Below are 27920 nucleotides of genomic sequence, written 5' to 3' on the forward strand. Positions count from 1 at the left end.
GACTCCGGGATGCTTGTTCCGAAGCTGGGCTGCAGTAAACCCAGAGGAGGAGGCCCAGGCTTCCTCGGCGGCATTCTGCCAGGTGTGGTCACAGAGCCAAACTGAGCTGTGAAGTCACTGGCCAATGACCAGTGACATTGGAATTTCCCGTTTTGCTGGCTTCCCCTGCCAGAAGCAACTGGCCCGTCCCTTCCTTGTCAGAGTAGAGGTTCTGCCCTTTGCTTTCGGTGGGCGTGGAGATGCCCTTGCTTGAGAAGTCAGCAGTCTTCTCTTATCCGTGCTCTTGCGCAGTCGGGTTGGGCTGGAGTCGTGGATGCCGAGTTCTGTGAGGTGGTCATGCTGCAGGCTGGGAGCTCAGGCCAGGAATCCAGAAGAGGGACCTTCTTCATGCAGGATGTATGAAAAGGCTGCAGGAAACTGCGGGCTGCAGAGAGCTCTGCGAGTGGTAGGCTGAATCAGAGGGCCAAGTGGGCCTGAGGAGCAGAAGCCTCGCCTCCCAGCTGCCCAGGGCAGCCCTTGGCAAGAACCCAGGCAGGCAGGGACAATGGGAGGAATGGAGAATGGGCAAAGCCCAGCTGTGGGGGGGGGGGGAGGGTCCAAGGTCAGGACTCCAGCTCTGCAGGCATCCAGGAACCACTTAAGATACAGGGGTTCTGTTTGTGAGGCCGAGGCTGTCGGGCCTGGGCACAGTGTGGCCTGGGCCTTGGGGCATGGCGGGGAGAAGGCCTGGTCCTGGGGTGGATAAGTGGCCTGGAGCAGGGGTCTGGGTGTGGAAGCCAGGACCTGAAGGCCCAGCTGTAACGGAGGTTACAAAGCTGTGTTATGGAAGGCCCCAGGAGGTGGGTAGGTTTCCTGGTTGAGAAGCTTGGAGGGGCCTGTTTGCAAAACATCTGGAGGATGTGTGTCGCTGTCCAGTCAAGCTGGAAAGCATCCCACGTGGCTCATGGGTCGGGGCGTAGCAGCACTGACCACAGGGGAGACACAGGGACACCCAGACTCTGTCCTTGCGGTGACAAGAGAATTGTCTTCAGGAAAAGAACAGTGAGTTGGAGTTCTTTCCATTTGCATGCTTTTCGTAATCCCTGAGAAATCGGCTTTTCCCCTTCCCTGGCTCCGTCCCTCCCTCCCCTACAGCCCCACCTGCCCAGACTGTAGGCTGCAGCGGCATCCCACCCGCCCTGGGCAGTAGCGGAGGCCATAGGGAAGAAAGAACATCTCCCGACGTCTTCCTGGTTGTGGCCCAGCCCGGCCTGCCAAGGCAGGCTCCACCCTGCGTGCGTGGTGTGGGGCAGCCCTCGTAGATATGTCTCTGCCTCCCTTTGTCTCCGACTGTATCCAAGGGCAGGAGGGGGCAGAGCCTACTTCCTCCACACTCTTGGAAACAACAAAGGACAAGGTCCTGACTCGGCTCTAGACACCCGCCCCCATGCTGAGTCTGTGAATGTGTATACGTAAGTGTGTGGTGTGTGTGTGATGTATGTGCACGACAGCATGTGAACAAGTGTGTGAGTGTGAGCCTGTGTGTACGTGTACGCATACTGTGCATGTGTGGTGGGTGTGAATGGGCTGTGCATGTTTGGTGGGTGCAAGTGTGTAAGGCAGTTCCCCAGCCTGCCGGGCTCTGTATTCCCCATGAGGGACCCTTTGAGTTGGTCCTGATGCTGTCCTGGGGCAGTGGTTGGTGGGATGGAGAGATCATGTTTCTAGAAGGTCCAGCATTAGGTTTCTGGAGCTCTTTCCCCAGTTTGCCAGAGAAAGAACCCTTTCTGGTTAAAAAGACTGATGGCTTCCAGCCTTTGTCTTCCCCGCTCTGGCCCCATCCCATGAGTGTGCAAGTGCCTGCCAGTGCACACAAGCACACATGTGGTCCCTGCATGGGGGACTCTGGGAGACTCCAAAGAGCTGACCCCAGGTGCACACGTCTCACTGTGGGCTTGGGCAGTTTCTGAGTCTGTGGATAAAGGAGACATTCTCATCCGCCGTGAAGATGCTGGACTTGGCCTTTGAGCCTTTGTCAGGAGCTTGGCTCTGATGGGGACACTGGTCAGTGGGTAGGGGGTTGCCTCAAACCAGAGGGCACTGTACGGTCCCCTCCAGAATCAAGCCCACTGCTGTAGTCACTGAGACCTCTGCTTCTCTCAGCCCCATGTGGGGTAGGTTTGGGCTCTGGAGGTGAGGAGGGCTGGCCCACAGATCCCCTGACCAGCTGTCCTTCTTTCTTCTCTTTATTTTCTAGCCAGAAGCTCACACACACCAGATTCTTAATGGGCCAGCATGGTTCAGGAAGGTGTTGAGTCTTGATGGACCCAAGAGCCAGGACTCTGGCAGGAGAACGGAATCCCTGATGGATTCAGACAGAGCAGTAGGATCCTGCTGGGAGTGGGTTTGCCTGGGTACCAAAGCAAACTTTTAACCAAGTAGGTCCCTGGGCCTCTGCTTGACCCCACTGACCCCATGTGGCAGAAGGTAAGAGCTCAGGCCCTGGAGTCACACTGATCTGAGTTCAATTCCTCATTCTACCACTCACCATGCTGTAAGACCTTGGACAAGTTACTTCATCCCTCTGAACCTCAGTTTCTTCATTTACAAAATGGGTGTAGCACTATTTACCTCACAAAAGTGTTGAGGAGTAGTCCATCTTGAGAAGGCTCTGACAGTTGGGTCATGGAGAAGACCAGTAACCAGTGATAACTGTGGCAGGAGGGGTCTGGGTGGGTAGACACTGACGGTTCTGCATCTAGGAGGCTCTAGAGAGCAGAATATTCCCTGCATTCCCTCCATGCTCCCCCCCTAAACACACAGGCTGGGATGTCAGAGCTGGAAGGACCTCAGAGACCACTCAAGGTGGTCAACCAGCTTCTCAGAGGCCAGGCCGTGACTGGAGTCATGCCCTCCTGGCTTGGTAGGACTCATTCTGCCAAATACTCCAGTGATTAGAGCATGGCCATCAGCTCTAGAGTCCACCAAGTCTGCATTCAAATCCCTAGCTCTACCACTCAGTCACCTTGCCTCTCTAATCCTGTTCTTTCATCCCTAAAATGAGGATAATACTGATCCACACCTTGGAGTTGTGCTGGCCAATATGGTGGCCACTTACTATGTGTAGCATTTAACTATAATTAAAATTAAATAAAATTAAAATGAATAAAGTTCACGTTCTCAGTTGCACTGGCTGTGTTTCAGATGCTCAATAGCTGCATGTGGCTGGTGACCACTGTATTGGACAATGCAGACATAGAATATTTCCATCACTGCAGGAAGTTCTGTGTGGTAAGTGCTACCTTGGAGGGTTGTTGTGAAGACTAAATGAGGCAAGATAAAGTGTTTAACTCGAAGGTTTGCTCTGAAGGAAGGATGCCAGCTGTCACTGTTACTCTCAGAGCTTCCTGAGTCGTCCTCCTCCCAGCTAAGGGTAGCCTAAAGGCCAGGGCCTTCCTTGGGACCATGGCCATGGCTGCAGACTGAAAGCACCACAGGATGTGAGGATGGAAAAGTGACCAGCTACACATCCCCTTGAGCCACACTCTGAAATTGTTCAAGCTCTGTACTTTACCAACAAGGAAACTGAGGCCCAGAGAAATGAAGTGACTTCCCCAAAGTCACCTGACGGAACAGAGGCCAGAGTCCTGTTTCCTGACTCCTCACCCAATGATCCTTTCCACCTCCCCCGTTCAAGGGCGCTCAGAGCAGGCTGCATCAGAGTTGTCAGAGGGTTTCATAAAAACCAACATATCCAGGCCCCGCCTCAGATGTATGGAGCCAGAACTCACAGGGTGGGGCCTGGGGGTCTGCTTTCTTACCAAGAGATCCATATGCTTTTGATCTTTAGCTAGTTTGGAGGCACTAGGCCAAGAGACCAGGGTCTGACTTGCTCAGGCCTCTGGTGGAGTAAACATGGAAAGCTCATGGAACAGTGACCTTCCCACCCCTCACTGCCCCCTGAGCTGGTTTTCCCAGCATGCCCTTCTTTCCCCCCTCTAACACACATTGGAAATGCTCAGGGTACCTTGGGAAAGGGGAGCAAGTGAAGACCTTCAGCCTGTTCCCATCAGTCTCACCAAGGCAGCTGCTCTTGCCAAGGTGGCCCAGGCTGGAGCTGAGGAGACTGAGAAAGTGCTCAGGCCACAGCACCATGCTTGCTGAGGGACTGTTTTGGCCTAGGCACCTTGACTTTGCCTCAGGCAGGTTGGCGCATGAGGGAGCCAGTCACTTCAGCCCTGACTGCCAAGAGCGGCCCTGACAAGATGGCCGCTGGCCAGCCCTCAGTGTTGTTTGGCTCAGGGGAACTGCTTTCTCCAACAGGAAGCCTTTAATCTCCACAGTGGTAATCACGAGTTAAGAGGGACCAGCTTCCCACTTCAGGGAGTTCAGAGGGATTGTGCAACCCGGCGCTTTGCAAGGAGAGCCCCCTTTCATCTGAGCACGCCAAGTGTCTTGTTATCCTTGTGGCCTGGGAAGAGACAACGCTTGCCAGCGTCTGCCCCCTGTGTACGTGCGGCTTAGCTACGGCTCTGGGAAATGAGGAACAAAACAGGATTTGGGGGGGCTTTGGCTGGGAGTGGGTAGCTTGGTGGCCCGTTATCATCTTAGAGTGGATGCTTTCCAGAAAGTTTTTCCTGCTCTCCACAACTGGCTTCAGACACTGCCACGTTCCAGTGGAGAAACTCTCAAGAATGCGGATCCCCTTGGGATGAGGTAGAAACTGTGTCTCCTTTATCCTCCATTCAGGGCTTAATAGGTCTCATCAGGGTGCTCTTCGTGAGCACCAGCCCCCTGTCTCTTCCCCTAAAGAGCAGAGCCCAAGGGGCTTCTGCATCTGGCTGATGCTGAAGAGAGGGCAAGTCAAGTTCAGAGGACTCTGACACCCGCTCCCCAGAGAAACTGACGTGGAGGATGCCTATGTTGGTTAAATGCCCCCTCAAGGTACATTCACTCATTCACTCATTCATTCATTCATCTGTGCATTCATTCATTCCTCAGCACACCTTTACTGAGGGCTTCTTATATAGTGTTCTAGCCCCTGGGGAACATCAGTGGACAAAAGACACAGCCCTTGTTCTCAGGGAGCTTACATTCTTTGAGGGGGGAGGAGAGAGAAAATAAACAAGTTAATACATCATGTAATGGGAGTTACAGAAAAGGGCTACGGAAAGTTAAAGCAGAGTAAAGACAGGGAGGGGAAGGGCTCTTTCTGCTGGGGTGGTTGGGGAAACAGGCTCAAGAAGTGCTGACTTATTACACATTTTCCCTGGTGTTGGAAACATCCTGGACTCTCTCATTGTCCCCACCACTCAGAGTGTCTTAGAAATCAGAGGTGAAAATTGAGACCCCCCCCCCATTTGACCCCTCACTACCCCCTCTGTACACAACTTCCCCAAGAGTCAAATATTTCTATATCGAAATTTACCAACCACAAACCACAGAACTTTTTTGATGTGATAAAAATTGGCAGGTTGATGTTATATCTGTTACCTTTAAGGCCACTTTATTCAAGCCTTGGCTGACGGTAAATTCTGCTCACATCTCCATGGGCTTGGTCTCAGGAAAGTGTCCCCATTAGGCCACTCTCTTAACTTTCGCTCCCCTGAACTGACACCTTGGGATCAGCCCCACCAAGTGCCCCCCTTTTAGGAGGATGGAGGTTCCAAGGTGTAATTTGTGATAAGAGAAATTCTGCCTAGAGGCCAATACCAGGCCTTGTGATACCGGCGCCTCCCCACCCCCCAGACTGACAGGCGTTCAATCAGGGCACACAAGGCAAATCCTCTTCTGGAGAGGCACTGGGTGTGGTAGATCTAGAGGCAGAGATGTGGCTGGAGTTCCTGCCTCCGCCGGGACCTGGAGGCAGCATAGGCTTGGGAGTCAGGCAGACCCAGAATCAAGCCATAGCACCGGTACTTACTGGGGTACCTCAGTCCTTCTGAGCTTTGGTTTCCTCATCTGTAAAAAAGGATGTTTACCTATCTTTAAAAAACTGTGCAGAAGCCCCTGGCATATGTCAGACTCTTGATAAATGACATTGACTGTGGCTCCTTGGGCAGACGGCTGCATCTCTCTCAGCTTTGATCCTTCCTCTGTGAAAGCCAGATATCAATATATCATCCTCCTGGGGTTATTGTGAGATTGGGAGGAGATATGTAAAATTGCCTGTCACAGAGTCTGGGGCTCAACGATGTGTGTCTATTCGATACCAGGAGCTTGTCTCAGGGCGAGCCAGCAGGTAGATAGGAGCAGAAATACCTCCCAACAGCCCTCCACATTGCAGGGGATGGGCCCTCTTCCCCGGCCACTGGCTTAGTCAATGAAGAGAAAGTAGGGAGGGGAGGTGGGGGGAAGGACTTTCTGGATATTTTTGCTGATTTAAATTCTGGCTTCAGAATTGGAACTGACAACGTTGGTAACGCACCAGCTGTACAGATCACATACCCACAGGAGGGCGGGGTGGTTTGAGGCCAGAGGTTGGGGAAAAGTGCAGTCTCACAGCCTCCACTTCCCCTGTGGAGAGGGTTCTGTTCCCCTAGGTTTACCATTAGCCTTTCCATGTGCTGACTCATTCTCACGCAGCTCCAGCCCCGGAAAGCTGAGCGTGGGGAAGGCAGCCTGTTAATAGCCTTTTCCTGGGACATTCATCCTGACTTTTTCTAAGAAAGTTTGAATGTCAGCCCCGATGTCCTACCTCTCGTTCTCACCCCCACTCCACCAGTGCTTTCCTCATAGAGACTGAGAAGTAAGAGTTCTGGGCACCGAGTCGTGTCAGGAAGTCTCTGGAGCTTCCATTCTGTTGCTTGTAGATTTCTTGAGATTTCAAAATGGCAGCCTGTTCATCTCAGTCAGAGAGCAAGGCATAGGGTGAGATCTTTCTATAGTGCTCCCAGGGGACTCCAATGGGATCCCCACACAGCCGCTGGATGGGAATGAACAGCAGGTGAAAAGGCAGATGCAGAACAAACTCTCAAAAATGTCTCGAGGGCCAGCAGCGGGCAGAAAACACCTGGGCGGCTTGTGGTGTGGGGGCCGTGATGCCGGCCGCTGCGTCTCTGACCACAACCCCACACAGAGCAACCTGCTTTGGGAGCATCACCTGCTACAGTGAAGAATGGTGACTGGGTGGAATAGAATCTATGACAGGACAAATTGAGGCTCCCTGGGCAGGACTGAAGAGATAATAAGTGGCCCAGTTCTTGGACACGACTGGGGAGCTGGCCTGCGTGTTCTCTGTGGGGGGTCATTTGTACAGGTGGAGGAGTAAGAGGCAGCCTCGTATAGTACAAAGAGCCCTGTTTTTTTCATCTTAGCTTTACCGCTCATTAGTTGTGTGACCTTAGTCAAGACATGACCCCTCTCTGGGCCTCAGTTTCCTCAACTATAAAAAGATAGTGTTGCACAAGATGAGTTCTAAGATCTCTTCCAGACCTGATCTTCCGAGTTAATATTATGTGCCTATTCAGAAAATGTGGCTCTGTTCAGGAGAAGAGAGAGGACCTGCTAAGGGGGCCAGTAGTTGGACTGGTAGGGGCAAATGAGGGACGAAAAGGGGAGTGTGGGGGTTCTCTCCCTCTTTCCCTCAGAAGCCCTCCCCCATCCCTTTCATTAGAAAGCCTTTCCTGTGGCTCCTCCCACCCCACCTCACGGGCAGGTCCATTGCTGCACAGGAAAACAGAGTCTGGTGTCTGGTTCTCCTGCGCTGAGGCACGCCTTCCACTGTTAGGCACTGTCAGCTGAATCGCTGCTTCCTCTTCCATCCCCCCTCACCCTCAGTTCTTCCTTTCTCCTCCAGCGCCTTTACGCTCAAGTCAGGATTCAGGAGGCTCCCCGGGGACGGGAGGACTCTGTGAAGGAAGGAAAGGGATGTGAAGGGGGTCTGGGTAATGGACAGAAAGCTTGGCCTCGTGGGACGGGGGTGGTGGGAAGAGAGGCAGAGAGAGGCCTTAGAGCTAGAAGAGACCTTGACAGAGAATGTGAGCGCTCCCCCACCCCCCACAACCGGCAACACCGGCATGGCCCCCCATAAGTCTTGTGCCTTATCTCTCCATCTTTAAAGTGGGCAAACCCACCCCTTTCTGCCACAGGAGGAGGTTGGGAGGCTTCACGTAGCCCTCAGAGTGCCTGTTGCTTCACTAGCCCGGGCAGAGCGGTGGGAGGGGGGCGGGCAGGCAGGCACAGTCACCTCTGGCAAGGCGTTGTCATTGGGGACCTGCGTGTGCCAAGGGCTAATGGATTAACTACTTGGGTGGGAATAGCCCAGCCTCCAGCTCCGGGATACCTTGCCACCATTTGAGGGACATCCAGGCTGACGCCCCTCCTCTGCCCCCTGAACTTGGCATGAAGGGAAGATGGAAGCAGCTGAAATGATTTCCTGGCTGGCTCCCCCGCCCGCACGTCTGTCTAGCAATTGCTCATGCCCACAGAAACCACCTTGCACACGGCCCCTGGATCCAGATTTCTGCAAAGCAGTGCCAGGAAAACATGGGGGAAGGGAGGGGCATCTGGCTGATGAACTCGCTTCGAGCCAAGAGGGAGTTTTTGGTTTGAAAACGGATTGTCTTTTGCTCTGTTGATATTTCTCTGGCATTAGTTTGCTGACTGCGAAAGAGAGGATTTTGGCCAAAAAGTGAGTCTTCCTGGAACAAATAGGCCAATGAGAACTAACCCAGCACAAAGAGAGAGGATAGTTTTCCTTTTCGGCAAAGTATCCGCAATTGCAGTAAACATGCATGAGCACCAGCTGGAGGAGGAGCCATGTGCTAAGAGCACGGATTCTGAAATCAAACTGACTGGGTTCAAATCACAGCCCTCTGATGGGTTGTGTGACACGGCCTCAACTTCCTTATCTATAAAGTGGGGATGATAATAGGTGAAGCTTAGACGGAGGGTTTGTGTGTGTGTGTGTGTGTGTGTGTAAAGCAGTTAGAACTGTACCTGGTACATGGTAAGTGCTCAGTAGCTATCACTTATTGTTATCATTTTAGTAGAGACATTTAGGGCATCAACTCTACTGTTAAGGACATTTAGAATCTAGTTGAAGGGATAAGAAACAAACATATGCAAATTTAGGTAATAAATAGTACTTTGACTCAATATCGCAGCACATAAATGGGGTGTGTGACTGATAGCCAATGGGTGGTACAGCATCTTGAAAGGCCAGGCTGGTCCTGCCGTGCCCACCATCCATTTCTAGGTTGCCAGGCCTCCCCTCCCTCAACCCTATGAAAGGGGCAGCCCAATGGGGACTATACAATGCATCACCTGTCCACAGGTGTTTAGACCAGGAGCAAACACTCAACCCAGTAACTGGCCAACCACAGTCTAGCCGGGGACCTGGGATGGCCCAGTATAAAAAGATTAGTTACTACAATCAGATTCTCTCTAGGAAATCTGGATTGGACCCACGGAGAAAATCAGACTAAAACTGAGGGAACAGGAGCTGAAAGGACACCCTGAGGTGGAAGTGGGGCTGTGAGGCTGTAACCTAAGCCAACATTGTAAACAAACAGCTGTGACTAAGAGGCTGCCCATCCACAGAGATGGGATCAGAGCAGACACAGAGAGAGCAGAAAACAGCACAAGAAGGCGACCAGGAGGCTCCTGAGGAGAGAGGAGAAGGGGCAACCCTCGGAGCTGCCTCAGTTCCTTCTGAAGGAACTTAAGTGAGTGTTTGGTTCTTGGAACCGAGAAAGCTGGACGGTAACTCCGAGATGGAAGGGACCATGGAGGGCTGCAGCAGCCTGAGGAGAGCAGAGAGGCTCCCGTCTGGAAGGCCAGGAGGACGTGGGACAGGCAGAGGGGCTGGAGGAAGGAGAGCAGTCATGGCGATGGGAAAGCATGACAAGTATCTGGGAAAGTCTGAGTAGTCCGGTTTGGGTGGCGCCGAGGACTATAAGCTCAGAATTTGGAAATATTCGGAAAGACTTATTGTTGTATCAATTAGATGCTTTCGGTGACAGCTAACAGAAAACCCAACCAGACCAGGTTAAACTCTAACAGGAAGGGACTGGCTCATTTTTGTGAGATGTTGGTGGGTGTGGCAGGCTTCAGTCCAGGCCCAATCTGGAGTTCAAAGACCACAGCAAGGACCTTGCATGGATGCCTTCCCACTCTTCTTCTGAAAGAGGCTTCACCCCACCAGCCTACCTCTAAGTCAATCTGCCAAATGACCAATTTGCCAAAAACATAATTTAAGGAATAATCTTTTTTAAAACAGTTAATGAAAATGCATATATTTTTAACTTGATTCGGAAATTGGTTTTCAGCTAATTGGCTTTCAGAAAATTGTTTCTAGGCAAATTGCCCTGCTTCCAGCTGTTCTTGAGAACCAAGATGGTTGGCAGCAGCCCCTAGCGTCTCTATTCACGTCCAGGAGGAAAAAGGGCCTCTGTGCCCCAGCCTGCACAGCAGAAGTCCTGAGGTTCACTTTGGTGGATCTTCTGGGATCCCATGCCATCCCCTGAGCCAAGGACGCTGGCCTGGAGAACGTGCTGGGGAGTGTGGACGTAGCTCAGTGGCTTTTTCTGAACCAGTCACTAGGGCTAGGGTGATGGGGCAACGTTGGTGGGCTTAGGTCATGTAAGCCCTCCCCTCCTGAGGCTGGAGGTAAGTGAAATCACAGCCTGGACACATGGCTGGGAGATTCCATGGAAAGTCTTTGGAGGTCATAGATGCAGAGAAAGCAATTAGCAATGCCAATGACAGCTGGAGACAGTCTTGAATAGCCAGAAAAAGGGTTTGGACTTTATCCTATAGGCAGCCAGTGATACTGGAGGCTTTTAGATCTGGGATGTGTCTTCTTTCAGGGGGTATTTTAGGAAATTAGTCTGACTACAGGATGGGTAGGAGGAAGGGAGAGTCTGGCAAACCAGTGGGGTTGTTAGAGAACACAGGAGGTTAGGCAACGAGGGCTGAAACTGGGGAACTAGAGTGAAAAAGGAAAGAGAGGGGCAACTAGGAAGTATTTTGAAAGAAGTGAAAGGAATTAGTGTCTTATTAGACATTAGGGAAGTGGGTGGGTGTTGTCAGTGGGAGGAGTTGAAAATGACCCCAAGGCCTCTGGCCTGGGTGAAATTTTGGAATGTCTGCCCCACAACCTTAACCCCTTTCTCTGAGATCTGTCCTTTCATTCACTGGAAAGTGTCCTTTTCCTGGAGCCTTGTTTTGGTGGCACTCCCAGGACTCCTCCCATTTCTGGAAATGGACCCTTCCCTCCTTCTGGGAACTGTCCACTCCCCACTATCCCTCCATGGTTATTGTGGAGGCCACTGTGCTAATGTACAACCCCTGTATGGGGCACCTGACCTGAGATGGGTCAATCAGAACTCTTCCTCAGCTTGGCACCAGAACTGACAAAGTGATGTCTGTCTTTCTCTGGAGGTTGAAGATGAGATTGCTGACCTGCTACTGGTCTCATTCTTCCACATGGACCAAGGAGCAGAGGAAGCCAGTCTGCAATATGGAGAAGAATGAAGCAGATGCAGTCATGGCTTCTGAGAGCAAGGCTGGGAGTGGCTGCCTGGATCCCGGAAGGCTGTCACTTTCTGCATGTACTTCCTGTTCTTGGGTTCTGTGAGACACCCTCTAGCTTCTGCATATACATTTTAAGTGACTATTTCTAAAGTTGGGAAATTAAGAGTAGCTGCTGATTCTAAAGAGAAGCTACATGAATTTGGAACTTTTGTGCATTACCAGTGAGTTTACTGGAGGTAATCAAGCTGGACCTCACTTGGAGATGTCATAAAGAAATGCCAACACTTGGTGAGCAGACGCTTAAGAAAAGAAGGAAGCCATAGGAGTGGGTAAGATCTCCCAGAGAGAAAGTGTGGAGAGAAGTCACAGGAACCTTGCAGAACAACCACATTTAGAGATTAATTGGAAGGTGTAAGGGCAAAGAGTGAGTGATTTACCAGAGAATTGGGGAAGCTAGGATGCTAGTGTCCAAAGATTCCAAGGGAAGAGCAAATTCAAGGATCTTAACACACAAGGAAACACCGGTGACTTTGGGCAGGCTTTGGGGTTGGTTGAGTGAGAAGCTCGATGATGTCACTTAGAACCCAGGTTCTTTCTACTTCTCTGCTCTGCTGCACTTGGCACTAGCTTCATCTAAGGGTTGACTCCTCCCTTGGTTGAGAAATAACTGCCAGTAATGGGCATGGTGGAAGAAAGATAGGGAATGTTCTCCCAGCCATGGACTCTAAACTTTGCTCTTCAATCTGATTGGACCACTTCAGATCATGTGCACATCTCTAGGCCAGTAAGGTTCACCAGATAAACGCCATTTACTGACCAGCTTAGACAAGTGAGGAGCTACTCCTTAAACTGGAGGTGGGATCAGCATCCCCTGAAGTATAGAGGATTGTGCTCCACCTGAACATGCTCAGGGTTCTGTTGGAGAGGAAGAGAGGGGATTGGAATCGTCAGAGGCAATGAACAGTCCCCCACATGTGGCCCACAAGGCCTGCATGAGCTGGTCCTGCCTCACCCAGTTCTTGCTGTCTGTGTTTTGTAAAGTTCTTAGAATGGAGTAGGTTTCTTTCGCCCTCAGACCTTCTCATACACTGATCCTTCTGTGGGGAATAGTCTCCATGATATTTGTTGCCTAATTCTTGTTCTTATATTGTCTCACTCAAATGTCATTCTTTGAAGAGAACTTTCCAATCCTCCTAAACTAAATTGGGTTCCCCTGCCCCCACCTCCCACTCGTGTCCCTATTGGAATCTAATTTCAAGTTGTAATTATGTTTCTATTGTGTTCATTTGTAGCTCTATGGGGCAGGCGCCATGTTTGTTCTGCTCACCAAGGAATCCTCAGAGGTTGGCGCACAGCAGATGCTCAAGAAATATCTGGTGAATGAATAAATTAGATAGTTCATCTACTTCTTTTTCTAACTTATACCTATTCTTTTTTAAGCACTTGAAATATCTTTGGAGGTTACTTGAATGTAAATATTTCTGCAAAACAATATCTCTTCCAAAAGAACAATGACTTTAAATGAAAGTAAATAGTAAGGAACGCTTTGAACGCTAATCAAGTCCAAGCAATGGTGGAGGGAGGTATTTTTATCATGTTCAAATAATTTATACTTCATGTCAGTTACATAGATAAAGACAAGACTAGAGAAAATTGGTGAACTAGTTAAACACTGTTTTGTTCTACTCCCTACCTCATTAGTTAATTATATTAACCATTTATCGAATGCCTCCTCTGCACCAGCGATTGGGCTAGGCTATAAGACTTGGCCTTGTTTCAGGAAAGTTTACATTAGAGTCATTCTACCAAGTAAGGCAAGAACTGAATGAATAATTTTAATGATGGTTTTCTGCTACAAAATTGAAATAAACAGGTTTTTCTGATTAACCTTTAGATAATTCAATTCACTTCTATTACCCGAACATTCTAGTCTGCTTTGCTAGTCAGAGTTTCTACACGGGAGGGGCTTAAGCGCCAGCAATCTGTTAGGAAGGGAGGCTGGAAGCTTGTCTTGAAATCGCGTTAACACAGCAAGCACACTGTTTCGGCTCAGATTGTACGGATATTTGACATGGCGTGGGGTGGTTATTGGCAATTATGGGATCATTTCATCATTGCCTCCTCCCTGTCACCCCTTGGAGTTACCACCGATCCTTGCTAACAGAAGCATAATCACATTTTGTTTATCAGACTTTCAGATATCCCAGGCTTCAAAATCCACTAAGATTTCAAAAAGAAAATTTCAAAGGGAGGAAGCAGCAGTGGTCTGCTCTGATAACTTGTTTATCAGTTTACTTTCCAATTGCCCTGTCCTCTTCTCTCAGAGGGAGACATGGGTGAGAACCCGACTCTTAGGGCTGATGTCCATGACAGGCTATGAGATAGAGAATAGGTAAGTCTTTTTTTGGGGGGATGGGGGAGTAGCTTTTGGCCTTGAAAAGAAAAAAAAAAAGGAAAATGTGGTTAGAATGCCAAGTGAACAAACTGAATTAGCAATATGGAAGCACATATTTGCCGGTTTTACAGGGACGTCACGGCATCAAAATCAGAGGAATGTGCTGTGCAAATACAAAAGATGTAATTTAATAGTTTCCGAATGGCCTTTCTTGTTTTATTATCAACCATCCACTCCTCACACATTGGAAAAAAAAAAGACTAGTTTGCATTTATGCTTGTCGCTTATGCTGAATGAACATATTTCACTCAAAGAAAGCAAAACTAGACAGGTCTGGTTTACTTGCACAATAGGATATTAATATACTGTTTTTGAGGATAAATGCTTTATGACCTCAGAATGAATCAGCTCTCGGGGCCAGGAGACGTTGAGCACAGCAGGCAGGAAGGCCTGCCCTCCGCTGTACGTGGCGTGGTCGTAGCACAGCCGGGCTGAGCTTCAGGGTCACATCATGTATGTACCACACACAAGCCGGATTAGCAGGAATGTGTGAATTTGGACTTGGTTCTCTTTTTCTTTCCTAAAGTCTGCTCAGGCAGACAGGTTTTGTGGTTCTAGAATCCTACTGCATGGAAGCTCATAATGATAATGACACTCTTAATAATAGCTAACAGTTATTGTGTATCTATCGTGGGCCAGACACTGGGCTAAACGCTTTTTGTCCTCATCTTTGGAACCCTCCCAACACCACTATGAGATATATTTTATCATCTTGTCATTTTTCTCATTTTGCTGGGGAGGACACGAGCACAGAGTAGTGCAGCCATGTGCCCAAGGTCACACAGCTGGGGTTTAAACCTAAGAGTGCCTGGCTCAAAGGAGATCTTCTGAGAAACTAATGAGCTGAGGTTTCAGGGCCCTTCACTTATGTGGCCCCTTGCAAAGCCCTGTGCCTAATTTTGTGTTCTTTTTCTTAAGGACTCCCCATCCCCCCTCACTACAAACTGTGTTGGTTGTAGTCCCCACAAAACCTGGATCCATCCCTGGTTTTATTTCAGAGCCTTCATTCTTTTTTTTAAAGATTGGGCCTGAGCTAACATCTGCTGCCAATCTTCTTCTTTTCTTCTTCTTCTTCTCCCCAAAGCCCAGTACATAGCTGTATATTCCAGTTGCGGGTCCTTCTGGTTTTGCTATGTGGGACGCTGCCTCAGCATGGCCTGATGAGAGGTGCCATGTCCTCAATGGGATCCAAACCGGTGAAACCCAGGGTAACTGAAGCAGAGCCTGTGAACTTAACCACTGGGCCACAGGGCCGGGCCCTAGAGCCTTCATTCTTAATCTCCAAACCAGTTTCTAAGCAATCATAAATAATCTGAATGTCAAGGACTATTTTATTTCCAACACAAAGTAGGTGCTCAATTCAACTCAATGTTTGAACGAAAGTATAGATGACTGAATAAATGCCCTACTTGAAAGGCATGCTGTGGACTGATCAGTACTGTAGGTCGAAAACTGTGGGACAGATTCAAAAGCTGGGAAGCTGGAGTGCCTTGTAAGCCCTTAAAAGAAATTGATTCTTTCCTGACATAGGGCACAGAGTAGTCGCCGAGCTTTCACCAGCATAAAAGAGCAGACGGAAAGTGCAGACGCTTCTCTGTGTCCCTTTACTGTCACGGGAAATGCCACATGGGCGAATTTGCAGTGACTTCCTCTCTGCAGGCACTTCCATAAGAGAGACCTCATTTCACTTGGCTTATCCAATTAACAAAGGGAGACAAACATATTGAAAGGAAGTCCCTGAGGTGGCTGAGACAGTGTGCTAAGTGGATAAACAACTTAATTAGAATCACCTACCCTGATGAAAGCACGATGCTCAGGGCTGGCTTTGAACAAGTAGTTCTAGTTTTGCAAGAGCTTGCTAGTGTCATTTCAAGGAAAGGCTAGGAGGAAATGTGTTTAAAATGTGTTTGAAACAAGAGTTTTGGTTAGACACCCAGATGGTGAGGATTGATACATACTGGAAGTAACTATTGAAGGAAGTTGGACAGTGTATATTCCTCATGCCAAAAAAGTAATCTTGTCTCCAAGCAAGGAACCTGGGGAGTTCTCCAGGACTCTTCCAACCTGGAAATTCCAGTGTCCTAATGGGATGCATTTCCCCCATGATTTTGCTGAACTATGTGTCAGAATGAGTAGATTCTAAGGAGGGTATATCCTTGAGAACAATTAGCCGTGGTTACCAGGATCACCTGTGCTTTTCTGCGCCTGACTCCAGGGCCCCCCTGCCCATAGGTCTCAAACAGGTATGCTCACTTGATTCAGAGGAATTTGGCTGGTCGGGGTCTTGATGCTTTGTGTACAGAAGAAGCAACTTGGGAGCCAGCCCTGATGGTCTAGTGGGTAAAGTTCGGTGCTCTCACCACTTCAGTAGGCCGGGTTCGCTTCCCATCACAGAACCACACAGTGGGTCTGTCAGTTGCCATGCTCTGGTGGTGGCTTATATAGAAGAAGTGGAAGGACTTACAACTAGGATATACAACCCTGCACTGGGGCTTTGGGGAGAAAAAAAGGAAAAAAGTGACTTGGTATATAAATTAAGGCTAAAGGTTCTTGCTCTTGCCTATAACAGTGGGACAATTAGCAAAATCACAAATTGTTTATCAGATATTGGGGCTACTCATGGTTTAGTTTTAAGAATGAATTGCCTTAGTAAGAGGTATTATGACTTAAAATAGGTGGCTTTTTACAAAAATCAATCAACAAATTTTTTCTTTTTTTTTTTTAAAGATTGGCACCTGAGCTAACAACTATTGCCAATCTTCGTTTTTTTTCCCCCTGCTTTTTTCTCCCCCAATCTCACCAGCACATAGTTGTGTATTTTTCTTTTAGTTGTGGGTGCTCCTAGTTGTGGCATGTGGGACACCACCTCAACGTGGACTGACGAGTGGTGCCATGTCCACACCCAGGATCTGAACCAGCGAAACCCTACGCCATCGAAGTGGAGCGTGTGAACTTAACTACTCGGCCACGGGGCTGGCTCCTCAATCAACAAATTTAATGCCACTCTAGTCAATATCCTGATGGGATAAAAAGCAGAAGGAGGAAGAAGAGAAGGAGAAAGAGAAGAATGAGAAGAGTAATAAGGTAATGAGGCAATCGCTTTCCTTTTCATGTATTAATACACATTACAAATGTTCAGATATATATACATAGTATTTAAACGTATGATTCAGAAATCCCACTCCTAGGTATTTATCCAAGTGAAATGAATACCTATGTTCACACAGAAACCAAATATTTACAGCACATTTACTCATCATCCCCGGAAGCTGGAAACAACTCAAATGTCCCACAGTCGGGGAATGAACAGATGGACTGCAGTATATTCCTACGATGGAATACTACTCGGTGATAAAGAAGGAACCATTGATAAATGCCACAACTTGGATGGATCTTAAGGACATTATGCTAGTGAAAGAAGCCAGACTCAGAAGGCTACATACTGTATGATTCCATTTGTATAACATTCTGGAAAAGGCAAAACAATAGAGACAGAAAACAGACCAGTGATTGTCAGGGTTAACCTAAATAACTAACTAAGAGCGGGAGGCTTGACTGCAAAGGGGCAGCATGAGGGAATTTGGGGGATGACGGAACTGTTCTCTATCTTACACAATTCTACACATCTGGCAAAACTCAGAACTGTATACCCCAAAGAGTAAATTGTAGTGTACGTAAACTAAAAAATAAAATAAACCAGTGTTACACTAGCACAGGTATAGACAGATCAATGGAGCATCATAGAGAGCTAGAAATGGAATGAAGTATAAATAGTTAATAGCTTTGCCAAAGATGGCAATTCAAATCCATGGGAAACGATGCATTATTTAATAAACAGTTCTGGGAACCGTTTTTATCATTGAAAAAGTTACCTACTTCATCCTTAAATCAAAATAAATTTCAGAAGGATTAATTAAAGCTTTAAATGGAAACAAAAATGAGAATACTAGAGGAAAATATAGATTTTTAAATAATCTTGGAATGGGGAACAACTTTTTAAAGATAATATAAAAGTCAGAAATCATAAAGAAAAAAATGAATCGATCTGACATCAATCAAAAACATTTTAAAAACGCAGTAAAATAAACAAAGAGTAAATATTAACAAGTCAACAGACTAATGACAAAGTGGGAAAAATATCCACAACACATCTGATAGTCAAAGATCTCTGTAGTGGGTGCTGGGCCACCACCCAGATCCCACCTTCGGCACCGGGGTGTTAATCCCCCAGCTGTCGGGAATGTTGGTGTTAACAGCTCACAGCTAGTTCCTCTCTTGCAGCTGTCCACAGATGAAGAGAGCCACTTCACCTGAAGTGATCCCCCTTCTTTGGGGCAGCCCTCATCCAATGACCAGTCAATAAAGGGGTATAAGGGCCTGGCCCTCTTGCCTCAAGGTAGAACTCTGAAGGGTCATCCCAGCTCCAGGGCCCATGGGGTCAGCTGGGTGAGGCCTTCTGTTCAATCCTTTTTTCACTCCCCCTTAGGTGTTGGTACCAAGCATACTCCACCAATGCACCTCTTCATGAGTCTGTTTCTAGGGAACTCAGCCTGAGATAATATCCTTAATATGTAAAGGGTTTTTCCAAAGCAACAATAGAAAAATGGGCAAAAGACATAAACAACCAATTTTTATATGCGCCATAATTAAAATTACCTGTACCTTTTGTCATAGCAAGTTCACTTCCAGGAATTTATCATAGAGAAATAATCTCACAAGTGTGTAAAGCTATATGGTCAAGGCTGTCCATGGGAGCATTGTTTATAATAGCGAAAAACTGGAAACACTCTTTATGTCCATGAATTAATTAAATAGATGTCATTGTCATAGTATGCAGTTATTAAAAACAATGACGTAGATATTTGTAAACATGAAGCAATGTTCAACGTTCAAATATATTCCTTAAAATACATTCTGTAAAATACATTTCACGATACGTAATATATGTATAAAATTAAAAACCAGTCTGGAAGGTTATAGAAAAAATTTTATTGGTTAATACTTTTTTAGGATTATAAGGGATGGTTATTTTCTTTCTCATATTTTCCGAAAAATTTTTATAATGAGTAAGTGTTACTTATATAACCAGAAGAAAAATAAAGTTATTTTTAAACGAATATTATTAGATAAGGCTTTAGTATGAAACTCAAGCGTACTGATTGAAATTCAAGCATATTTTCATTTTCTAATCCAATTATTTCAATTAAAGAAAAATAATTAACCTGAAAATTAGCCTTAACAGCAATGTAGAAACAAAATCTTAATTGATGGTCTTGCTCTTTGTGTTAATCCGTGAAAGTCACGTACTACCTGTGTTGGACACCTGCAGTTTCTGTGTTTGTCTGGCCTGAGCGGTACCTAGTCTCCTTCTAGAGCCTAGGAACAGTTCCGTCATCCCCCAAATTCCCTCATGCTGCCCCTTTGCAGTCAAGCCTCCCGCTCTTAGTTAGTTATTTAGGTTAACCCTGACAATCACTGGTCTGTTTTCTGTCTCTATTGTTTTGCCTTTTCCAGAATGTTATACAAATGGAATCATACAGTATGTAGCCTTTTGAGTCTGGCTTCTTTCACTAGCATAATGTCCTTACGATCCATCCAAGTTGTGGCATTTATCAATGGTTCCTTGTTTATCACCGAGTAGTATTCCATTGTATGAATATACTGCAATCCGTCTGTTCATTCCCCGACTGTGGAAGTATCTGTCCCTCTCCTGAGACCATGAGCTTGCTGTGAGGCTGACCCCACAGCCCCTGTGAAGGAGCACATCACCCATCCCTGCCTCCCATCTCTCTGGACACAAGGTGCACATGTCCCAAGTCAGTCCAATGAGAGTCAACCACAGGACTTTTACTGCAACTATGGGGAAAGTGATACTTTCTTTCAACTGAGTGGAAGATAAGCTTGGTCAAAGATAAGCTTGGAGAAATGCTGCTGAGTGTACAGTCAACACAGAACAAAGCAGAGAAGAGAGATGGAGAGAGAAACATTCCTGAAGACAGTGTAGGTGCCTTTCAATCCAGCTGTGCCCAAAGACTAATTCCTAGACTTCTCAGCTACATGAACCAATAAATTCTCCGTTTTTGCTTAAGCCTGTTGGAGTTGGGCCTCCTTTGCATCTCAAAGGCTGTGCTATTATACACATCCTACTATATTGCCAAGGGAAGCAAAATCTTATTCATGTTTTCAATTTTTCAATCTCTCAATTAAAATGTATTGAGCACTATCTTAGCTCAGGCTGCATAACAAAATCCCATAGGCTGAATGGCTTAAAGAACAGGAATTTATTTCTCACAGTTCTAGAGGCTGAGAAGTCCAAAATCAAGGTGCTGGCTATGTAGGTTTCATTCTGAGGCTTCTTCTCTTGGCTTGTAGGTGGCCTCCATCTCACTGTGTGTCACATGACCTCTTTGTGCGTTCTGAGACAGAGAGCAAGCTCTCTGGAATCTCTTCTTATAAAGGCGCTAATCTCATCTTAAAAGCCCCACCCTCAGGACCTTCCAAAGGCTCCATCTCCAAACAGCATCACACTGGAGGTTAGGGCTCCAACATATGAATTTTGGGGGGACACAGACATTCAGTCCATAACAAGCACCTAGGACTCACTATATGTCAGCAACTACGTTAATCCTAGGAATACAGGGGAGAGACACACAATCTCTACCTTTAACAGGAGGCGTACACTTGGTGGGAACTCAACCCCAGAGAGTGGTCCTCAGGGGTGCCAGAGTCTCTTCCCAGGAGCCTTCCCAGCCTCCAAGCAGGAGGTGGACCATCACTTTGTTCTCTCTTTGGACACTCTCGCCTGCTGGAGAAGTAATATCTGCCTTCTCTTTGGCTGTCTCTGGCATTCTTTCTTCGGACTCTTCCATTTGTCTGTCAAGTCAAAAAGGCTGCAGCTGCCCCTACCTGGGAGGCCTGGGGTGGGCAGTCTGGACCAGCTCTGCCCCTGGTAGTGACACAAATGCCCTTTTGTCCTGTATCCTACTTCTTGTACTCTCTTCTTGCTGCCTGGAACTTCCTCTCCACTGGATGTAGTGAGATCCAGGACTTGGAGGTGGACTTATGGAAGAGGATAAAGGAAAAAAAAGCTGCCTCATGCCTGAGTCAAAGGGGTTCTGCGTGAGCTCCAACCAGGCTAGACCATGGGCTCCATGGCGGTGACGGGGGCCCATGTCTCAGAGTCACAGTCTTTGCTGTTACTCATTGTTCTCTGAGCATAGCTTCCCTTGAGGACCTCATGGAGAGGGGCTGCTGACCAAAGGACAGGGTCTAGGTCTTCCTGGGCTCCGTGGCCAAATATTACCTTAATCTCACCACCATTCTCAACCCACAGACGTGTATAAGACCTTCAAAGGAAAGTGCTCAGAATGAGCAAAGAATTGTGAGTGTAGCCCTTCTTAACATAACTAGCTCAGCCAGATGGCTCTCTCAGAAGTCCCTGTTAGAGGATTTACGAGGCTGTAGATCACATCTCCAGAAGGGGAAAATAAGCATCCTCAGCAGATTCCATTAGAATAAGGGCAACTCATGAGGTCATGTCTGGTAATTATAGAATTATCTTAATTATTTTTTAATGTATTCAAGGCTTGAGAACACGGTCATATTCATTATAGAGTACAAACTTACAAAACCACTCCCAAACACTAGTGGAGGAAGTGCACAGACGAGCGGTGAGCCCCGGACCACCCCTTGAGACGGAACGCCCTAAACTGGGCTAAGCAATAAACTGTTGACTCTATGGAGCTAGCTATCTTTCCTCTCCATCCTGGAGAATCACAGAATTCAGTAACCTCTGGATCTAGTGGTGCTCCTTTTGGTGTGCACATCAGAATCTCCTGGGGGAGCTTCTGCAAGCTTCATTTGTCCAGTCCCCCCCGCCCCGGAGACTGGTAGATCTAGTGGAATAACCACTGACTAATCTCTAAGCTAGCAGACGAGGAACTGAGATCCAGAGAGAGAAAGCAATTTGTCGAAGGTGACAATGACTATTGGTCAAAGAGCCAGGACTAGCACCCAGATTGCCTGACTCTGATCCAGTGTTCTTTACACCAGACAAGTAGAAGTGTGAAGAAATAGGCGTTCTCACCCAAACTGCCTAATTACCTCAATTACCCAAGTGCCCACCTTGATGGATGGAATGTGGCCCCAATCTGTGCTTGGGAACACTGCTCAGTGATTTATGCCACTGCTAAAGAGACAAACCTGCCATTTGTGTAACAACTGCCAGATGTATCTGTCCTTCATTTTCAAAGACAAGGCCACTTGCCCTTTGTATTCTGCTGTAGCAGACGTGATAGTGAAACGTATGACACACGTCTCCCTGTTTCCTGTACATGCACTCTTAATGCCCTGTGGTTTGTGGTTGTGGTTGCCTGTTTACAAAACCTGGCTCTCAAAGTGATGGTCAGCTCAGAGTCCTGGTTGAGGAAGAACTCACCGTTTATCCTATAGCTTCCCAGTGGGGCATCTCTGCTGCTGCCCTTTTCTGGTCATTTCTCCCAAAGCCATCGAGTTTGAATGTAGGCATTTTCACTGAATGCAGGAGATACACTTCACAACATCAGTCAAGAAATACATGTATGTTGGGAGATAGTACACACCTGGCATCGTGCTTATGTTCAACTCATGCTGTAGTTAGAAGGTATTTCAAGGTGTTGGGGAAAAGGAATGTAGCTGCCTCAGAACTCAGCTTTAGAAAAAGTTCTTCTTATTCACAGCACACCTAAAACAACACTAAAATGCATTACTCCTGCAGGAAAACATCCTTTGGACACTGGAAAACTTCTGTCCCATCTCTCTACACCGGGGCTCGCTGTAGGATCTTAGCCACACCCCGTTATTGACCGTTTCAAAAGTGTCACCTTATTTAGCAGAAATCTGGCAACTGCGAGTCATATAGCTTCCGGGACACTTGGACTCGTCACGCATTACCACCGCCTGTGTTTTACAGTTGAGGAAACCTGGAGACCTAGTGATTAAAGCCCAGCCAAGGTTATTCACGTGGAGTTCAGAGTACAGCCAGTGCAGAGGGGAAACTCGCTGGGCTTCTAGAATCAATAGCTGGAAGGGATTTCAAGAGGTGATTTGGTTCACTCATTTCACTGCAGGTGAACAATGAAACAGCCCAAGACTAACGATTGTCTGTGGGGAAAGGCTTCTTAGTGCCTCCAACCTCTTGGTCCAAGTTTGCACTTCCCTACGGTTCTTCCTTAAGTCTAACTGAACTCTCTCTTGCTGTTACTCTTTCTACCTTCCCAACTAGTGTTAAATGGAAAGACCAGTGTTTCTCTATTGTGAGGACTCGTTCTATTGAAGAGTCGGCTCCAGGGAAGTCTTGAAAGACCCACTCGGAGAGGCTCTGTGGGGAGCTTCAGCAGGCAAAGGCAGACTATTCTGTATTTTGGGCTCTTTTATGCCCTGCCTGAATGCCAGACAATTGTACTTCACTGGTCTATCCTCTCCAGGGATTATTTTCCCTGGAGAAGAGAAGGCCGAGAGACAAATCAACGGAATGCAAATATGGAAGACGCTGAGCCACGGCGTTCATGACCATAGGAAACTACAGAGTGAAGGCTTTCAGGTCAGGCTGAGGCAAGGGATTTTTCTGATTCTGAGGGCTTATTGTTGACGTAAGATCTGATGCAAAGGGAGGCTGTGGTGTCCCCTCCCCGGGAGGACTTACAGATGAGAGAAGGTCTCACCACAGGCATGAGTTCCCTAGGCTCCCCAAGGGGTGAAGAAAGATGGAGAAACTTTTCTTGGACTCTTCCCAACTGTACAGTAGCATTTCCCCAGGTCTGAAAAAGCACCAGTTGTAAGCATTTCGAAAGATCAGTGTGTGTGAGGAAACTAACAAGCAAACGGCAGCTCAATGAGATTTCCTTTGAATTTGGCTCTCGCCCTGCATTAAACCAGCATGGACAAGCCTCAGATGAGATGGTTCTTATATGGCTCCCCGGGCAAAATTTTGAAAGCTAACAACTGACATTTTCTTCTTGATATTTTCCCACCCAACTGCCTCCTTCAATTAGACGGTGCAGTGGGAGGAGATGCAGAGGTCTAGGATTATTCCCATGTAGATAGGATTTCATCTCGTTAAGTCTCCTTTGGGGGTAAGCTCTCCACTAGCATTTGCATCAATTGCTTTTGAATCGCTACCCACCACGAAATGCTTCAACGGGGAGAAGAATTTCTCTTACGTCAGTTCTCCCTAAAGGTAGAGTGAGATATTTCAAACTCTATGCAGAACAGCTTTAAAGAAAAATAACGACAGATCCACAGCCTGTTCTTTACATCAACTTTTCAGAACGCTTTTCCCCAATCTCTTCTGATCTACCGACGAGCATGACCATCAGTCAGGAAGCAGTGACTAGGCCCAGCTTTAGGCCAGGCAATGCGGGGTTTGCCCCAAAGTAGGAGGTTTATTCTCTGCCTTTAACAAGTGTCCAGGTTAGTGAGGCTACAATGCTAACTCAGGTGAATGCAAGGAAATACACGTTCGGGTGCTAATGGTGTTAGTGGATTAAAGTAGTCAAGACGCTTTTATTAAATGGCCCACAGCCTAAACTGGCTTTCAAGAAAGGGCAGATTTGGGAGAAGCAGAGTGAAAACAAGCAAACAAAAGGAAACAAAGAAGAAAAAAAAAAAGTAGAAAGCTAATTAGGAAAATTTAAACTAGCATTTAAAAATTTTTAATTATAGATGATTTCAATCACATAAACAGGTGTAGAAGCCTCGTGTACTCATCATTTTGCTTCAAACTTTACCAATTCACGGTCAATCTTGCTTCTTCTATCCACCTACCCACTTTCCCCCACATCCTGGGTTATTTTGAAGCAAATCCCAGACATCACATCAATCCATCTGTAAATATTTCAGTATTTTACTCACATTTTGATGTAAGCAGGATCAAATTATACAGATCAGAGCCTGTTTCCAAAAAAACTGAAAATCTTGACACAATAAAAAGATCCCCAAACCTCAGCCAATGGCATATTTATTTCTGGTTCTATTGTGTTTAACAACATCCAGCACATCAGAAGAAAGCTTAACTTTTTTTTTTGAGAAATTTGAAATAAAATGTATATGTTCAGAAATACACACTTTTTGCTGTAATCTTGGACCTTAATGGAATGTTGGAAGCATGTAGACAAACACTTGTCCCTGTACATCTGCTGCAACTTAACTCTATTTCTTTATTCTATTTTCAACCTAGATCAGAGTGGTATTTCAGGAAGACATGCTTTTCTTAAACCAGAGGCCAACAAAAGTGACCCGTGGAATCTGAGGATGGTGGGACAGTCTGGGGCCGGGAGGTAAATGTACAGCTGGGGAGGGGAGAGAGGAGGCGAGAGAGCAGGGTGGAGTGGGGGTCCGATAGGGCACAGAGACTCTCAGGGCTCCGGCTGGATGTGAAATTGAGTGGGAGGCAAAGAATGAAAGTGGAGCATGTTAATCTTGGAATGAGGATGAGTCATGCAGAAAATGAGATGCTTTCCCGCTGATGCTTTGAATAATACTCCTTAACAGGGAAAAGAAACCAAATGAATGTCGCTCTTGATCGAGGTAGAGATGGAGTATGGCACACAGAGTGTGGAGTTGAAGGCTGTGCATCCCTCCTAGCTCTTCCACTCTTCCTGGGTGACCCGGAGCAAGCCATCTAACCTCTCAGCATCTCAGACTCCTCATCTTCAACAAAGGGGAAGTGGGGCTAGATTATCTCTGGAACCCTGGAGGCCCACAATATCCAACAATTCAGTTAATTGAAATGTATTGTAAAAGCGCAGATGGGTATGAATTTGGGGTGACTTTTGGGTGGTGGTGGCTAGCAGTAGGAAGCAGCGGTACCAGGTGAGACAACTCAGACCATGCACAGCTCTAATATGGGGAAATGAAGTAATGGCACTAGCCCGCATGTATCAAGTACTTTGTGTCATTTACTCTACTAAACAGTTTACATACATTATCTCATTTAATTCTCACAACAGCCCTGTGAGGTAGGCTCCAATATATCACACAATTATGAGGAAACTGAGGCACAGAGAGGGTAAGTAATCTACCCAAGAAACATTGCCAGTAAATAGGAAAGCCAGAATCAACCCCAGATCTATTTCAATTTCAAACCCTTAACCACTGTACGACAAGCAAGGGTGTATAGAATAACTATTAAAGTCTTGTATTTTATCTTTCAATTAAAATTCAGAAACATTCATTGAATATCTATCCGACACAGGAACCAGCTTGAAGAGGGTCCCAATGGCTAAATCTGGGACAAATTCAGCACCCAAATGAAGTACAGTGATGAATTATAAACCACTGAAAAAAACAGGATTCATGAGTCCCCTTACCGATAATAGATAGATAAATAAATAAGCAGAATACCAAGGGTTGGCTGGTAAACGTGGAGGGACTGCTGGAGCTGGAAAATCATCATTTGGTTATCAGCAGAGTAGAAAGGGTTCAGGCAGGAACCATCAACGGATGCTAAATCTAAGGGGGAAATGTTAACGAGCAAGATATTTGTATGGTCTCAACGTATCTTTCCAGAGACTGCTTATTAATTCAAGGGAGAAAAAAAAATTGTACAGTGGAGAAATTGAGCAACACCTTGATGGAGGAGAAAAATTTACATTACCAGTAAGGGGCGGTCATTGTATGCCTCCAGCTGTGATACCCTTAGAAGGACAAAATGTTAATTTCGCAATATCCCAGCCAAGAATGCATAAACAAAACATCAAACAAATGCAATCTGGGAATGTTCTATTTAAAAAAAAAAAAAGGCAACGGGAACTGTCTTAAAAAATGTCGACATCATAAAAGACAAAAAAAAGGCTGTGGAAATAATTCCAGATTAAAGGAGGCTACAGGGTAACACAACTAAATGCAAGCCAGACCCTAGACTGGATGTTGTGCAGGAGGCGGGAGTGTGGACAATGCTACAAAATACATTACTAGAACAACCAACAAAATTGGAATAGAAACACTACCAATGTATATTTATAAAGTTGATAAATGTACTGTGGTTATGTTGAGAATATTCCTAGGTTCAGGAAATTCACACAGTATTTAGGGGTGAAGGGTGCTGATGCATGTCGCTTACTCTTATATGGTTCAAAAGAGAGGGGACAGAGAGCGTGCTAATGCTACAGCAAATGGGGTAAAACGTGAACCACAGGTGAATCTAGGGAAAGGGTATATGAGGCTTCTTTGCAACCTTTCCTAAGTTTGAAAATATGTCCAGGGGCTGGCCCCATGGCTGAATGGTTAAGTTCACGTGCTCTGCTTGGGCGGCCCAGGGTTTCGCCAGTTCGAATCCTGAGTGTGGACACGGCACCGCTCATCAGGCCATGCTGGGGCAGCATCCCACATACCACAACTGGAAGGACCCACAACTAAAAATACACAACTATGTACCGGGGGGCTTTGGGGAGATAAAAGGAAAAATAAAATCTTTAAAAAAAAAGAGAATATGTCTAAATAAGGAGACCTTTTTTTTTAAAGTCAATCTGATATCATATTAGCAAGTGGTGGTCAGTCTCTGAGTTTTTGAACTGTACGGAAGGAAAAGGAATGACCTGTGTTGAGCCATGAGAATAACTGCCATCAAACAGGAGAAACCTAAGGTTGAGGTGATTCCCTGCAGTTGAGGGCTTCCCCCACCAACCCGAGGAGTTATGTGGGTCCCACAGAAAACAGGCTCCCAAGTGAACAAATTACAGAGTAATTCCACTATGACAAACACCTGGAAAACCAACATCTCTGTAGGTGTAAGGAAAAGATTTTCAGGCATGGGCCTAGAGCCTACTTCTTTCAACACAAGTCTACCCAGCAGAAGAATTAGCCTGTTCAAGCTCATCCTCCATCTGCTGTTCCTTGAGATATATTGGGACTGGAGGGTTCTGTGTCAGTTGGGAAAGGCGGTTGACACAAGAAGCAAACTTCTAGCATTGACAAGGACGCGATACACACTAGGGCTTGGGGAAACTCGAGAATGAGTAACAAGTTAGTG

General features: G+C 46.7%; 1 long non-coding RNA gene across 1 annotated transcript; it reads left to right on the forward strand.

The window, feature by feature from the left end:
* Positions 1 to 287: 287 nt before the first annotated feature.
* On the forward strand, positions 288 to 26973 carry LOC139078986 (uncharacterized). The gene is made up of 6 exons (XR_011532223.1): positions 288 to 1041; positions 11365 to 11745; positions 12750 to 12833; positions 16742 to 16996; positions 25128 to 25227; positions 25442 to 26973. It is a non-coding gene; the product is annotated as an uncharacterized lncRNA (long non-coding RNA).
* Positions 26974 to 27920: the final 947 nt, after the last annotated feature.

This window comes from Equus przewalskii, chromosome 23 (genome assembly GCF_037783145.1).
Source record: "Equus przewalskii isolate Varuska chromosome 23, EquPr2, whole genome shotgun sequence".
In the NCBI taxonomy this organism is placed as follows: Eukaryota; Metazoa; Chordata; class Mammalia; order Perissodactyla; family Equidae; genus Equus; species Equus przewalskii.